Source organism: Pleurodeles waltl, chromosome 3_1 (assembly GCF_031143425.1).
Source record: "Pleurodeles waltl isolate 20211129_DDA chromosome 3_1, aPleWal1.hap1.20221129, whole genome shotgun sequence".
In the NCBI taxonomy this organism is placed as follows: Eukaryota; Metazoa; Chordata; class Amphibia; order Caudata; family Salamandridae; genus Pleurodeles; species Pleurodeles waltl.
In genome coordinates, this window is record NC_090440.1 from 1454227067 (window position 1) to 1454244820 (window position 17754).

The 17754-nt window shown below is 40.6% G+C and overlaps 1 long non-coding RNA gene across 1 annotated transcript in view; it reads right to left on the bottom strand.

The window, feature by feature from the left end:
* LOC138285294 (uncharacterized) overlaps window positions 1–17754 on the bottom strand; it is a 209173-nt gene that overhangs the window by 15473 nt on the left and 175946 nt on the right. The window contains exons 4-5 of the long non-coding RNA XR_011201566.1: window positions 15130–15300; window positions 6127–6267 (exon numbers count right to left, since the gene is read on the bottom strand). This is a non-coding gene — a long non-coding RNA (uncharacterized lncRNA). The remainder of the gene's footprint in view (window positions 1–6126; window positions 6268–15129; window positions 15301–17754) is intronic.

Sequence of the window (17754 nt, forward strand, 5' to 3'; positions counted from 1 at the left end):
TTGCACTCATTTCCTTTTGTCTTTGCATTCTTCCGGGGGGTTTGAGGGTTGTTACTGTAATGTTTGGATATGCATTGGTGTGTGTTTTGTAGTGGGTGAGGGTCGGGGTGGGGGTGTTGCTTGTGTGTGTCCCTGACTTTTGCCTCCCCCTCCCCTATGTTGTAGGTGCAGTACTCACCGTTGTCTTCGGCGCCGGTGTTGATGATGGTCGTACAGGAGCAGGAAGACTATTGCAGGGAGTATTTGGAGTTACGGTTCCATGGTGTCCTCCTTCCTCGTGGAGTGTGTAGAGGTGAGCGTTTTCCCTTTGAAATGGCTGTTTCCGCCGTGTTTTTTATCCTCGGTGATTCCGCCCCAGAAAAAGTGGCGGATTGGTAGGTTGTGATACTGTGGGCGGTACTTTGTCTTCCGCCTGTCTGTTGGCGGTGACCGCCACACTGTTTGTCTGTACCGCCGTGGCGGTCAGAGTGTTAAAGTGGCTGTCTTTGTTGGCGGTTTCCGCCACAGTCATATTTCCCAGTTTTTTTCCGCCGGCCTGTTTGCGGTCTTACCGCCGCTTTAACACCGTCCGCCAGGGTTGTAATGACCCCCTAGGTGTGCTATCGTGTAGGTAGGTCTGACATAACCACACCTGTAGTGTGCAAGCAGTACATCTAATGTACTTTTGTGGCAGTGCTGTCTGTTTTGACGACTGTATCCAACTACTTCTGTTATGGACGCATCAATGGGGGGGTATGTCTTCTGCACTTTAGATAGAGTACGTTTACTCATTTTGTGGACATGGTTGAGATGTCTAAGAGGAGGAAGGGCACATTTACAGTTACACAGGTAGTTGACACGTCCAATATGTTTGCTGTGCATTGTGTCTATGAAGAAACTGTTTCAAAGAGTGATAATGGATAAAGAGTTCACAGGAGCTGTTACTTCCTGCGTGAGGAGTCAAGGGAAAAACAAATCAAGCAAGAGCTTGCACCAGTCCCTTTAATTCTGAACTAGTCTTCCATAAACATGTACCTAGATTAGGTCTATTTGAAGAGTTGCACACATATGTAAAGACATTCACACCATTGATTCACAGAATCCTCACACAAAACGTTGTACTTAACAATAAAAGTAGCAAATTGTGGCTTTTTTCCTTCACTTGCAGCTCAGCATCTCAGTAGGTCTCAGATAAGTGCTTCATTCCTTTGACTGAACACTCAATCCTCCACCCTTACCCCCAGGGCTGCATGAGACCATACCTCTGGGGCAACAGTCCAGCCTTTTTATAGATGTGCTGCCACCATGTTGATAGTTTTCTAAAAGTGAACCTACCCTACTACCTTTCCTTAATGTCTTATGTTTATGTTGAACAATTTTCTGTCAGACACTGCAAAGTTTTTCTTTGTGCATTGTTTTGCATTGTGCATTTTGAGTTGTATGGCACTTCAAAAGTCTTTGGTGTGATAGAACCTTCACCCTGTTAGTCCCAGCGCAGTTGTAAGCCTGACAACAGAAGGGTTGCCTGATGATGCTCTGCCCTGAACAGGATCACAGTTTCCTAGACTATGGGGTCCAGAGATGGATTGAACCCCAAAAGATATAGCACCAGATTGTAGTCCTGGTGCTTGTGGGCTAATAAAGAGGGTGGCTATATAGGTCCTATCATCACTGGTTGCTCATGACTCTGCATAGAGTGAGGTTCCAATCAGAATACGTGAATGCTACTTACTGATGATTCAAGTAAAGAATTGCGCCAGCATAAAGGTTGGCCCTCACCAGGATACTGCCCAGAGAGTGATGCAGCTTCTGTGGTGTGCTCCATATCTTGGTGAGTCTGCAGACTGAGGTTCCCCACGTGGTCAAAAAGAAACAAAAAGAAAAACAAATGATATGTCCTGTGGTGGTGATGGGAGGTTCCGAATAACCAAGCAAAAACACAAACCCGACCTGGAGTTTCCCTGCAATGTTTCTGTGTTTCCACACAATACGATGGAGACTTAGGGGGTGATTCTAAGCTTGGCGGGCGGCGGGAACCGCCAGAAGACCGTACCGCGGTCAAAAGACCGTGGCGGTCATTCTGGGTTTCCCACTGGGCTGGCGGGCGACCGCCAAAAGGCCGCCCGCCAGCCCAGCGGGAAACACCCTTCCACGAGGAAGCCAGCTCCGAATGGAGCCGGCGGAGTGGAAGGGGTGCGACGGGTGCACTAGCACCCGTCGCGAATTTCAGTGTCTGCTAAGCAGACACTGAAATTCTAAGTGGGGCCCTGTTAGGGGGCCCCTGCAGTGCCCATGCCATTGGCATGGGCACTTCTGGGGCCCCCAGGAGCCCCACGACACCCGTTCCCGCCAGCCTGGTTCTGGCGGTCAAAACCGCCAGAACCAGGCTGGCGGGAAGGGGGTCAGAATCCCTATGGCGGCGGTGCCTGCAGCGCCGCCATGGAGGATTCTGCAGCCCAGGGGAAAACCGGCGGGAAACCGCCGGTTTCCCTTTTCTGACCGCGGCTTTACCGCCGCGGTCAGAATGGGCCTGGATGCACCGCCAGCCTGTTGGCGGTGCATCCGCGGTCCCCTACCCTGGCGGTCCCGGACCGCCAGGGTAGGAATGACCCCCTTATTCTGTAAATGTTGCACTAAAAATATCAATACCGGTCAAATGTGAGGCAAGCTTGGACACTGGAGCAATCTCCTAAGCAAGAGTTTTGCACTTCCTTGACCTTAACCGAAAAGACGAAACAAAAGATAAGCCCGATAGTTCGAATGTTCTGGTGCATTCAACTTTTTCATGTGATCTGGGCCCGTATTTATACTTTTTGACGCTAAACTGCGCTAACGCAGTTTAGCGTCAAAAAATTTTGCGCCGGCTAACGCCATTCTGAAGCGCCATGCGGGCGCCGTATTTATTGAATGGCGTTAGCCGGCGCAAGCAGACCGGCGCTGCCTGGTGTGCGTGGAAAAAAACCACGTACACCAGGCAGCGCCGGCGTAGGGAAAAATGGCGCTAGGGCGTCTTAAAAATGGTGCAAGTCAGGTTGATGCAAAAAATCGCCTCCACCCGATTTGCGCCATTTTTAACGACGCCCAGACGCCATTTACATGACTCCTGTCTTAGTAAAGACAGGAGTCATGCCCCCTTGCCCAATGGCCATGCCCAGGGGACTTATGTCCCCTGGGCATGGTCATTGGGCATTGAGGCATGTAGGGGGGCACAAATCAGGCCCCCCTATGCCACAAAAAAAAAAAAAAAAAAAATTATACTTACCTGAACTTACCTGAATGTCCCTGGGGTGGGTCCCTCCATCCTTGGGTGTCCTCCTGGGGTGGGCAAGGGTGGCAGGGGGGGTCCCTGGGGGCATGGGAGGGCAGCTGTGGGCTCATTTTGAGCCCACAGGTCCCTTAACGCCTGCCCTGACCCAGGCGTTAAAAAGTGGCGCAAATGCGGGGTTTTCTGCCAACTCCCGGGTGTGATTTTTGCCCGGGAGTATAAATACGACGCATTTGCGTCGCAGTCATTTTTTGGGACGGGAACGCCTACCTTGCATCTCATTAACGCAAGGAAGGCGTTCACGCTAAAAAATGACGCTCTTTACTCATACTTTGGCGCTAGACGCGTCTAGCGCCAAAGTATAAATATGGCGTTAGTTTTGCGCCGAATTTGCGTCGAAAAAAACGACGCTAATTCGGCGCAAACGGAGTATAAATATGCCCCCGGGTGTCAGCCATCAAGATCTAATGTGAACAGATAACCATACACTGTCCTTGGCAATGTGACATCCGAAAGTACAACGCCAACGCCCAGAGCATGCTGCCAGTACCTAAATGGCGTACTCCCTGGAACACAAGGCGTCGACTTCTTGGAACTATGAATGTGCGAAAGAGGAAAAGTGGCGCAAATTCTTTTTGTGTGACCCATGATTTGCCTCTTACCAAAAACAATAGATTAAAAAACTAAAAAATAATGCATGTAGAACTTTTGAGGAGGGATTATTCTTGGATATAAACAGGGCGGAATAGAAAGAGAACATAGTATTGTGAGAATTGGCAGTCTACTCTTATTATTTCACATTTATTCCAATGTAAAGAGTCAGAAACATTTTAGAACACTTATAATAAGTTGTTTCTGCCCATACTTTTGGAGCATTCGTAATTTTTTTTGCCGTCCTGACCATTCACATGTTTAACTGTAAGCACTTAACTTATGAATTAATTAGAAAAATGCGAACATAGAAACTGCGATCAGTTTTTCTCATTGCATTAGTTTTACTTACTTTTTTCCTCCCTCCCCCCCTGCCTCCGAGTGTCAGCGGGAAAAGAGGCCACATATCTGAGTAGAATGTAGGCCAGATGCCAGCAAGCAAGCCCCCTGGAGACAAAAACTACTCAAGTACAATAGTACAGAACAGCTATGAAAGTCTTTACCACAGACTACAGTACTTTCCTTCTTTTTTCTACATTCAGAAACCAATTGTAACATGTTTGAGGAACTGTTCAAAGTTTCCACGCCGCTCCAACAAAGTCTTCATACATTGAAAAACCGACGACCCGTGTGAGAATTTTGCTAAATTGTATTTATATACATGCATTTTATTTCCAGCAACCGTGACTTGCACAATACCGTTGACTAAAGTTAGCCAGTGAAAGGTTGAACACATATTCGAAGAGATCAGTTTTCCACGTTTAAAATTAATTATTCTTTTAAAAAAACGTATTCAATTGTGTTTCCAAAAAAGGAAAAGAATTGCTCTTGTCTCTAATATTTTGTGTTAGACCCGATCGTTTGACGAAAGAATATTTCTGCAGTAGCATGGGCCGTTAACTGATAAATACTTTGGAGGGGTTTTTGTTAAAAACAAAATGATGTTTTTATTACCCTGATCGCAAATACCCCCTCCAACGAAGACCCTGACAAACAAACCCCTTCTATATGACAAATCTGAAAAAAAAATCGCTAAGTTATTGTGGATGAAATCTAGTGATAAATAAAAAATATATATGTAAGCCCCTATTTTATCACGTTAAAATTTACACTTGCCTTTAAGTCATTGTGTTGCCTACATGTCATATCTTAATTTGCCTTCATAATACATTTTCAACACCGATTAACAGATCCTAAACATGGCTTCTAATGGCTCTAAAATTTAATGTACGCTTGCCACATTTGGAAAGGCTGCAGGCCAAGTGGTATCATGGGTGTATATGTCCCCTAGCAATACAATACTGCAGGGGAGTATGTAACACCCTGAGTGAATTTACCATTAAAATATGAACCTGTGCAAGTCTTACCATTTGTTCAGTCCCCTTCACATTTAATTCTTGCTCATTACATTTGGCTCATAAGGCTATTTTGTGTCCCACCTGTTACAATGGCTTACGCTCCGTTCAGGATGGTTAGCATTTTTTAATGTCCTCCCTTAATATAACTCTTTGGTGTCGAACTCAATATCTTGCATACTACCCAACTAAAAGTTCCAGTGACCAGCACCACTACCTTCCACCGCACCCCCTATTTTTCCTACTCAATCTAAAGCCTCATAATAAACTTTAAAAGTGACCTCAGCATGTCCATTCAAGTCAGCTCCACCACAGAGAAAGTCTTATACCAGATGAAACAACCCAGGCAGCTCATTCTATTTTTTGCCTGACATCATGTAATGCCTCTGCCCTCATTTGAGGTCCCTTAGATCTCTACTGTCTTTCAGACTTATTTCTGCCCCTGAATGGAATAAGCTAGACTACTGGCCTCGACTGTTTCTCTGGATTGACCCAGAAAGTCACCATAATCTGTGCCCCAATTAGAACTATGCCTGGGTGGACACTTGTCCATTCTGTATTCTGTTCTAGCTGGTACACATGACATCACTCCTTGGAAATGTTCTTCGTCTTTAGGTTCCTCTTCCACTCTTTGCTGCAACTCACTGCCTTGCTTCATGCCAGTGCATCACTACTCCGCTCTCAGAACCAGGCACAGTGGCATGTTCTACCACCTATGCGCACTTGTGTTTCAAGACGCATGCCAGATATTATGCATAATACAAATACTGCATGTAAGAGACAACTACATCACATTGTGGTATAATACATATTTTTATTAGCAGACGCATTTTTGTAAAAAACAATAAGCTGGGTAAATTGAAGAAGAAAGCTTACCAACAATGGAATCAGGTTTGGCTTATGAAAAATGCATTCTCAGTCAGAATGACATTATGGTTTCCTACATTTTTCTTTATTCTTCTGACCAGTTTCTGGCTCATTCAGGAACTGGTGACTTCTCAGGCCACTGAGACAAAACTTTTAGACCAGATGAAGAGGTTATTTTTTAGACGCTAGGGATTCAAATAACACATTACTCAAGTGGTAATTGAATATGTCAAAAAGGCAACGAACATAAGGTAACAATAGCAGGAGCAAAATTACCTCAGTACCAGACAATAACTGAAATCCTTCCAGAGTAAATGAGAATTAATGTCAGTCTCAGCTAGGAGTCTCCATAGTGAACCACACAATCTGTTCCAATAATGGAGCTGTCCTAATGTACCTCAATGTGTAAATTAAATAATAGGGCAAGCAGAATTATGAGCTTACAGATAGGAGCTCATGTGCCACTCATAGCTTTAGGAAACATTCTAAAAGGGCCTACATCTGGCTTCACCTAGGAAAAAATACAAAAAATCTTGGGGCAGCAGTACACTCAGAAAGACCGGCAGGGTCGGTGCAGAGCAAGGCATGTGAGCAACACTCACTTTCACATCCCATGGTTCAGATGTTGACAAGTGAAGAACCCAGTTATCCAGTTTGACATTGGTCTGTCTTCTCCTGCCACATCTCACAACAGTTATATGAAAAAATGTCATTTACCACGTTATCTTGACAGAAGAATATTGTGTCAAAAATATTGTCAAAAAATACTAAGTTTACATATTTTGTATGTAAACTACAAACCTAAAGTGTTAAAAATATCATGGAACAGAATATCATCAACAAGTATTTATGTATAGCATTATGTAATTTATTTAAAGTGTTAAACTACAAAATAGTAATACAATTACAAATTAAGTTTTAATTATTTATTTATATATATGTATATATATATATTTTCTTTAAAAAAAAATATATAAACACTATTTAAGCAATTACACTAAATATATTCACAATATCTCAAACATTAAAATTGACAAACATATTGTCTTGTATAGTTATGTATTGTATTGTAGTGTACTGTATTACCTTGTATTGTATTGTGTTTCTTGCAGCATTTACATAGCACTTGCTACCCATATGTGGGACACTGAAGTACTTACCTACATGAGTAGCCCACTACACCATGTACGGTGGGTGTTTGGAAGGGTGTTGTCTTTGTTTTATGATCCTTTGTGGAAAGTGTTTCCATGTCGTGAGTGAGGGCCACCAAAGTGGGGTAATTGAGTTATGAGATGCAACGTGTAGTAGTGTGGTGGATGAGGAGGTGCGAGAGACATGTGTAAAGTTCATGGTTTTTAGTGTGCTGACAACTTTGAACAACTCTACAAGTCCCTTTATGGTATTTTGTATGATTATGTTTGATTAACACAGTAATGCATTGGGTTGTCCTCTCTGAGATTTTGGTTATAGTTGGGGTCCTGATAAAGGGGGTGACCTATGTAAAATGTTGGACATAAGAGAATATGCATCTTTCAATTATGTGTTTGGAGATCCTTTGAGGTAGCAGTGGTTAGAAACTCAGGTATACTATGTAATAGGAAAAAACACTAAAATTCATTGCCCAATCAGAGATATTACTTGTTAGAAGTCTTTATTTACTGGCAGGGAAATTTAAGAGTGCACAAAAGAAATGCTACCAACACTTCAGGGCCAGCTCTAATGCACTTGGCTCTAGATTTGTTTCATAATATGAGGCCAAATGACCTTGGGGAACTTCATGTATTCTAAGTTGCCTTTGAAAGTGCTCTGGATTGCAATAGTGCATTTGTTCCCAGCTAGTCTATAGTTCAGAAGTGCCAAATATAAAGAATAAAGGTATAAACCTTGACACTTCAGGGCCAGCTCTAATGCACTTGGCTCTAGATTTGTTTCATAATATGAGGCCAAATGTCCTTGGGGAACTTGATGTATTTTAAGTTGCCTTTGAAAGTGCTCTGGATTGCTACAGTGCATTTGTTCCCAGCTAGTCTATAGTTCAGAAGTGCCAGATATAAAGAATCAAGGTATAAAGGTTGGATGTGATATTTCTGCTTTATGATGTAGTTTGTTTGTAGCACTGGGTGCAGGAGGAGGTGTAGTTAAATTGGTTTGAGCCTGTGTGGCTGCATTTTTGACAGACATAGTTAAAAAGTTACTTACCTTCTGTAACGCTTTTTCTGGTAGAAACTATCTAACCTCAATTTAGCCACCTTCCGAAAACTCAAGGCTTTTAGAGCAATGCTTCTGAGCCGAAATCTAGATGACTTTGTATGATGCACCTTCTTGAGTGGGCACTTTATTCTGCATGTGTGCGATTATCCAGTTGGTCTACTCCTCCATCCTTTCCATCCCACGTCCGGAGAGGTCTGGGTAATATGTATTTACATACATACATATACGTATATATATATGTATATGATATATATTTATGTATATACATATATACATGTACATATATATACACACACACACATATATATATATATAAACACTCCGTGTCGGCGTTCCGTTCCTGCACCTAACCGTCAGAGGTGCCCATTGAACGACGCGCGCCACCACGTCTCAATCCTCACACTTTCTTCCTGAAATAAGGAAGGACGGCACTACACAGGCATCATAAGTTACAAGATTTATTTAGCTCAAGAACGCGTTATATATATACATTGATGATGCACACGCACTCAAAGTATAAATCCAGTAGTTTATTCTCTAGAATTCAGCCCCTTGTGATGCATTTCGGCACTGAGGCTTGTTCAGGCATGGGGTGACTTTGCTCATATACCCATTATATCCTGTGCAAACAACCTTAAACTAACCAGTGAAAGAAGACCAGTTAAGGATACACAAAATATGCTTGTCATCTTTGAATGGAGAACAATTACAAGAGTTAATATGCAATAACAAAAAAATATATATTTATGAATCAATTTATTGAACATAGCCCCATAAATATTGTGGACAAATATATACAGTACTAATAAGAAGGAATTATTTGTTTAGTGCATTGAGGTATTGAAAATACAAATGGACCTGGCACTCATTCATACAATGAGTTACATCACATTTCTCCTGGGGACCGTGTAGACTAGCATTATATCACAGTGAGCAGTGGTTAAATTCTTGTATTTCGCATAAAAAAGGCTTACATTGGTAATACTTTACACAAATAGTTTATGCTCTTACTGTATGTACACGATATCTTAGGTACCATTAACCCAAATGGGCAATTGCTAGTGATGCTAGTTTCAAAAGGTTATCAAGAAAGTATACCACAGGTTGCAATAAAATGAACAACATAATATCTCAGTAGGTAATATACTGCAGACTGAAAGATAGTACATACACCACCTATTTTCTGTTTATATGTACTGGCCTTGGTGTCAAAATGGCTGCATACTAGTAAATCCCTGAGTGAAGTACTTCATCTGTAGGTCACTACTGGGTGATTTGAAATTGTCGGACCTAAGATTTTGTCTGACCTAAGAATATGCCAACTTTTGTGTAACAATGTGGAAGACCTCTGATTCATTCTCAGAAAACTGCGTTATCAGTCTGATCTTAGGTTTCTCTTCTTCCTTTAATTTATGATGCAACAAACCTCTCTTTTAATAGGTCAACCATTGCCTTTGCTTGGTTAAGGATTTTAGTTGGATACCCTTGAGATTTGAATCTTCTGGTTATGTCATCTACTGCTATATTAAATTTCATGTCCCTTGTACTGTTGTGTTTTATATGTAGGAGCTCCCCTTAGGGGGTACTCCACTTCATTTTTTGTGGATGATTACTATGCAAATACAGAAGGTAATTTCCCACTGTGGGATTTCTGTGTAGTACCATACAGGTCTATTCATCCTGTATAAATACCCTCAAATCAAGTAAGGTGAGCTCCAAGGTGCTAATGTGTCTTGTGAATTGCAAAGTGTGTGTGCTGTTGTTCAATTTTGAATGTATTTTTGTGGTGTGTATCTGAATCTGTCTTCCAAATTAGAAAAAGGTCATGTTTGTACCTAGCCCATAATATCACATTATCAGTCCTAGATTAATTTTCTTCCGACCAGGCCACCTGCTTCTCCCACCAGTCCACAAATATGTTCATGTAGCTGGGGGTGAAGCAGGTGCCCATAATCGTTCCATTTGTCTGTCTTTAGAGTTGTCCTACAAAGAGGAAGATATTGTTAGCAAGACAGTACTCAATGAATTGTAATAATTCTGTAAGGTTCATAGTATTTTAGAGCTCTGCTCTTCAAGAAGAACTCTACGGCTGTTAATCCTTCTTTATGATCTATGCTTGTATATAGGCTTATAATTTCCTGAGTGGTCATGAGGAAGTTATCTTCCCATAATACGCTATCCTGTATTCATTTCAGAAGAACTTTAGTGTCTCTTATATAGGAACTTAAATTTCGAACAAAAGGAAAAAGATAGTAACTAATGTACACAAAGGTATGTTCCAACAAACTGGCCTTTGATGAAGTTACAGGATGACTGGGTGTGTGGCAGTATATATATATATATATATGTATATATATATATATATATATACTATTTGGGGAAGCACTGCATTTTAAGATAAATGAAATGGATTAACCATGTGCTGCATTACTACATAACTCACTCACGAAATTCATGGTGCTACAAATGGAAGCTGTGGTGTGGCTGTTGTCGGTGTAAGGAATCAAACCAAAATCACGATATATAAATATATATATACATATATATATATATATATATCTTTCCTACTTGATTTCTTGTTTTGCTAGTTACTTTGGCGCCGTTTGATGAGTCTCCATGAAATTTCCCCCAAAAATACAATGCTCACTTCAGCGTATTTATGGAACGTTTTGGGGTGATCCGTCAAGTGGGGGTTGTGAAAAGGGGGAGTCCCAAAATGCTTTTCCCCCATTCATTTTTCTTAGGGGTTTCGAACAGGAATAGCGGCCAAACCACTGGACAAACTTACACCCCATTTGGCAGAAAGCTAGGTCCTGGTCCAGAAAGCGCTGTTTTTGTGATTTGGTGTGAATCATTTAAGTGATTTTGTAGTTACTAAATGAAAACTAAATTTGTATACATGGGGATGTGGATCCTCCTCGGACCCTCCTCGGATCCTTGGGAAAATCAAGGCTCAGATTGGCTGGCCGCAACCTGAGAGAAAAGTTGCGGCCACCATTTTATTTCTCACATTGCCTGAGAGGGTAGGAAAAACAGTAAAAAAAACATACAAGGGGTCAGGATAAAGGTATCCTGATCCTATTGGACACATGGAGGGGTCCCTTAGGGACTCGTCATGGGCAAAAAATAGCCCATTATTTTGTTTATGGCACATGCGTGGATTTGAGGATCCTCCTCAGATCCTTCTTGGATCCTCCTCGGATCCTGTCGAAAAGCAAGGCCTTGATTAGCTGGCCGCAACCTGACAGAAATATTAATGTGGTGTTAAAAAAAAAAAACATAGAAATTTGCTGAAAAAAAATAAGGTTACGGGGACGTTATAGTTAGATTGACGTTTTACCCATACAAAAACACAGAAATTCAGTAGTTATACCACTACACAACAGCCTCGCAGAGCATCAGTGAAGGCGTTTTGTGGGGTTTTCTTATATATATAGAGAGAGATACCACAGAATAATTTGTTGATCAATGATGTGTATTTAATGGAAGAATTTATGGCACTTGAGAATAAAGATGAAGGAGCACTCGATGATGAAATGGTAGTAGAGAGGTTGGAAAGGGAAGGAATATGGTTTTAAGGAGAAGGGGGTTCCATTTTCAGGCCTAAATCTAGAACAGTACCAACCAGTAGCAATGACACTATAGATCTGTTTGTGAAAGTGGTCACAAAAGAATTGGAAAGTCTGAGATCCAAGCATGTGTAAAACAATGTATAACAGAGATAGATAGCTACTATGAATAAAATAACCACTAATCCAGATGTGACGGCAAGAAACAGTGACAAAGGGGGTAATATTGAAATTTGGTCGAAAGGAGCAATATACGACAGAAACTTACAAACAACTGAGAAATACAACATGCTATATGAAAGATTAAACCGGTGAGATTTTACAAACATAGCTGAATGGTAAATGAAATGATGGAATGGTATTTGAAGTATAATATTGTTTTCTTCAATAATGACATCTATGAGGCCCAACGAGGGATGGTGATGGGTACCTGCTTCGCCTCCAGCTATGAGAATCTTCACATGGGCTGGTGGGAGGAGCAGGTGATAATGGCCCTCCCTTGAATACATTTTTGTTATTTGGAAACACAGGCAATGTCTTAGAACTTGTGAAAGAGATCAATCAGGATGACATGAACCTAGAATTTACCTGCAACTTGAGTATTCCAGTAATAGAATACTTAGATGTGAAAATCTGAGGGGGAAATAATAGATTGGAAACTTTGCTATATAGGAAACTGAGCGCAGGTAATAGCATCTTGCATGCTGAGAGTTTTCATCTAATCTCTCTGAAGGAAAGTATCCCCTATGGTGAACTCCTTAGAGCTCACAGAATATGCTGAACAGGTGACAGTTACAGAGAAGCCAAAGATGAGATGAACAACAGGCTGAGGATGAGAGTCTATAGTAAGGCCATGTTAAAAAATGTGAGTAAGAAAGTGAAACTGAGAACTAGAGATGAAGTTCTATATGGAAAATCACAAGAGATGCATAACAACATATAATACAGCACATTGTGTGGTGAGAACTGCTGTGAGCAAGCAATCCCATCTACTTAGGAGTGATCCTTTTAAAGGGAAAGAAATACCAAGACACCCTCAACTGACTTTTCATAGGAGTACATCTCTGAGAGATATGTGGACTGACATCAGAAAGGAGAAGGCAACTTGGCTGAAATCTTGAGGTGTTTTAAAAAATGTGCAAAGTATGAAGCATGTAGAAATGGTGAAAGTGTGAGTGAGGTGAAAGTAGCAGGTAGAACTATACATAAGATCAAAGGTCAGTATAATTGTAAGGGTGATTTTGTGGTATACATCCTGATATGCAGCTGTCCCAAGCTGTATGTAGGGAGTACCACTTTACAGGTACATAAGAGAATTCTTCAACATCTAAAGGTGATAAAAAATAGTGGCATGTCGTACCCAGTAGCTTGGCATTACAAGGAAGTACATGGGGGAGATGCCAAAGATTTGAAGTGTGGAGTGATAGATAGAATTTAAAGTGATGTGTGAGGAGGAAACAGAGAGAGAAAGTTAAGGAGGTTAGAATCAAAGTACATCATTTCTTTTGACTGCAAGGAACGAAATGGCTTAACTTGTGAGGAGGAACTACATGTGCACCTTGGATAAATAGAGATGGTGTAGTTAAAAGTTTTTGTGGTGCAAATCATAGATTTGTGTTCTCTTTTGTAAGATGAAAATTTATGAGAAATGAGTTTGTTTTGCAAGTCTTATCATTTTAAATAAGCATTTAATGTTTTTTTAGAGCTGGAGGAAGGCAGGTCTGGTATCTTGAAGAAGCAAAGGAGCTTTTGATATATCAGTGAGACTCGGGCTGGGTAGGGTGAAGAACTTTCAAAATACAGGTATAAGCCCACTTGGGCAAAATTAAGGAATATTATGATTAGAGACTGTAATTTTTGAGGAACGACCAAGCCAGCCAGGGCAATATCGTGAGTGTTGTAATCTAATCAGGGATGTAGATATTAGGCTTTGGAGACTTCATCATTTTGCCTGGTTTAGCGAATCACTTTGGAAAGGTTATGGGACCATGAACGGGAACTATGCTGTGTAAGGGGCAGAGATATATATGCCCATTTTTGGAACACAAATGTAAAGACCGCTATACTAAAGCTCAATGTAGAAAAGATAGTATTTTATAAATATAGAAAAAAGAATATAAAAATTATTGAATGCTAATAGGTTACTTTACACAATATAAGTATTTCTTTTATGTTTAGTGCACAGTCTGTGATGTAGGTAGCACACAATAGGTCATAAAAAGCAGCAAGATGGAGGTGTATACAGGTTGACGAAGGCGGCAAAGCCGAAACACATTCCTGTGTTTTTCATCACTAAAATAAACTGCTGAGTTGCACTTACACAGAGTGCCTATTGGTCTTTTTGAAGGAGGAGAGTGAAGGTGGTATTAGGCGCTACAGCACGGCACCAAAAACAGGCACCACTGGTGGTTAAGGAAGCTGCCCGGCAAAACACTGGCATGAGAGGAGTATATATATATATATATATATATATATATAACAAAAACATATATAATTATTAATATTGTTATTTACAAATTGAGTACATGACATGTTAATGTATTTAAAAAATATAGTTTTAGAAAAGCTACCTTTGCTAATCCCTAACAAATCCACCAACCCACTACTGATTTAAAAATTACTGATTAAGTTTTTAAAATACGAGTAAATAATTTAAAAATACAACCAGTACTAACATAATTAAAATAACAATTAATCATTAAATTAAATAGGTAACATATATAATTTCCAATTAAATGTTTAATTACCATAACAAATAACTTTAATAAAAAAAAACATAATTTATAATTTAACTTCCCAACCTAATTCCGTACAAACCTAACAACCCCCTTGTAGATTACTAGAAAATTACTGATTAGATATAAACATTCAAAACACACTGAAACTTAAAAACTGTAATAAAAATAAATATAAAACGATATCACTAATACAAAAAATAATAGTGACAAATATATATATTAAATTAATTAAATACTATATTTAATATTTAATATAACTAAATTAAACAATATGTACACCAATATTTAATAAAAAGCAAAGTAATATACGTACAAATATACTTAAACAGGATGTTCTGAACTAGTATATTCAGTTCCAGGATAAGTTGTACTTGATAGTATTTTTGACACAATTCTGTTGCACCACAATATTTTTGGCCATTCACCTTCACAATACTATACTTGTTCATTGCCAGCCTTTATTTCAAACTCAGTATTGGAAAAATATAACTTACGTTTCTTTTGGTGTTATGACACAAAGTCAACAGGTTCTCATTACAAGTTACCCCCTTTTGCTGCTAGGACTGGTAATGGGACATACCATGCCCATCTGAAATAAAAGATCTGCAGAAACTCTGTGGATCTGGTTTCGTTGAGAGATGCATTTGGTATTCACAGGCAGAATTCTGTGGGAAATGAGAAATAACACGCTGAACTGAGACTGGAACTACTTAGTCCCTGGGTATTTCCTCATTTTCATAGGACTATCGAGGTCCAATACATGTCCCATACATAAGACCCAGAAACTTCACCCCCTAGAGTTTCTGATGCCCCTGTTAACCTAGGGTGACTGTGTTTACTGCCAACATAATGGGCCACCCGACCGATTATAGTTTGACAACGCTGGAGAGTTCTCCATTTCTGCCATGTTCAAATTTCTTCCACAGCCTGATGGAGTAAAGACTGTCACAGAATTGGCAATATATGTCTGCCCACCTCATCATCATCATTTAACTTTATTTCGGTAAGTAGAAAACAAACCATTAAAGTACAATACACAACAAAGAGAAAGAGAGCTTCTTAAAAGCAGGAGAGTACTAAAAAAGTCTGCCCACCTAATTTAGATGAGCTGACATATAGCCGTATTTCAAGGCTCATCACTGCCAGGAAAAACCTGGGAGTAAGAGGCACTGAAAAGTGCTCAGTGCCCCCCCTCGCCTTATAAGGAATCTCTCAAGGTGAGGGGACCATTGTTTTGTTTTTCAAAAAAGAAAATCCTTCTTGATGAAGTTGTCTATCAAATTTGCAAAGCATTGGCAGGAACCGCCTTGACGACAGTTTCTGTCAATGCGTGAAATATCTGCCGTACCAACAGCCATTACAAAATTTGGCCATCAGGAACTCTGCCGGGACCAAAGAGTAAATTACTTGATCGCCCTGGAGGAGGATGGCTACTGCTAACTTTTAAATAAGACCCCTAGATGTGGACTAGAAGTGCTTGTTAAAAGCCCTTAGACCATAGTTTTGAGAGCACATTTAAGGTTTATGAGAACTTTACAAACTGAAACAGATTGTCAAGTTTTGAGGACTGAGGTGATATCACCCTGGAGAAGAGCCAAAAGTGCTTGCAATGCTTTGCGTGGCTCACAATAATTTAGAAATAATTGCTGAATCATCAAGTACAGGGTAATACATATGGAATAAAAAAGAAAGACCAATTAAAAAAAATAGTTGCAAATAATCAAAAGGTGCAACTTAATTGCATTTGGGAAATTTCCTTTGAAGAAATGCACACGGATCCAACATACACTTCCGAGGTCTAAATGAAACATTCCGCTAGATCTCAACAGTCATTCTAAACATCAGCTTCCAGCTAGTATCTCTGAGGTGGGTCTCTTGCCGTTGTGAATTAAATACAGAACAGGGCTCACCGGTGCGATGAACTTTTGTGGCTGACCAGAAAATCGAATGCAAAAATATGAGCTTAGGATACAAAATCAAAATTCTTACCTGTTGCTGTGGCAGTGTCATTCGAGGTCCCTAGGAGGCGCAGGTATGCTCCCAGCGCCCTACTGCATCCTTTCACAGTTGGCAAAAACCACATGCCCTCTGGACAGATGTGGTGGAGATCACATGGGGGGGGGGCAGTAAAGATGGCATCCCCCTTTGCCCAGATGTTGGAGTAACTGAAAGGGAACCAAGGTCCGCTCAATGCCATCCTGCTTCTCTGAGGGGAACACTGAAGACACCAGGATCCACTCACCACCCCAACTCGGAAATGGCAGCCGCACCTTAGATAATGTTAGTGCTCTAATCTGCTCCTATGGAGAATTACAGTGGAGCCCTAATGAGGATTAAGTGTGAGCCATAAATTATTTCAGGATTTCCCCCAGAAAGAGCACTTTTGAAACCGCATTTAGCCAGAATAGGCCATGCAAATGGAATGAAACTAAACACATGAACTTTCGCCAATATTACCACCCAGACCAGTGGTGGCTGTCATGGGCGGAGGACAGGTTGCACTGCTGCACTTATATACATTTAGTACGTCGACTGTATTTACACTAACGTTTCACTGTTATATAACACTGCTCTAATATTTGTATGAAAGTATCCGAAACCGCTTTTATATAAAACGCCTTTATTCAGATTAAAACTGTTCTTTTGTATAGTTTTCTGAAACCCCTTGTGTCTTATTTACTCTGTATAAAGCTGCATACTAAATAAATCAACAGCCATGCTGTGAGGGAACCCAAAGAGGTTTGATGATCTCACACCAGGCCCGGAATATCTCCACTGTCGGCCAAGTGGATCTAAGGATGACATTGAACAATTGACAGTGGCGACATGTACAATGATGGCCTTCCCCCGGCTGAATATGACCAGGGCCATCTGACACTCCTATTTATCACAGATATTCATATGCCTTAGAATGGAAGTGGGACCCCCTCAAGGGCGGGGCCTCTTGCGCCACAGGCACCTGTGTTATGCCTCTGTTTTGGCCCTCATTGTGAGTAGCTCCTCAAAACGGATGTATGCGTAAACCAAAGTTTCTGCTGAAATCAGCATTACGACGCATGTAGTAATACCACATACAAAATTACAGGACCAGTTTCATTGACAAATCCCTCATGTCACAC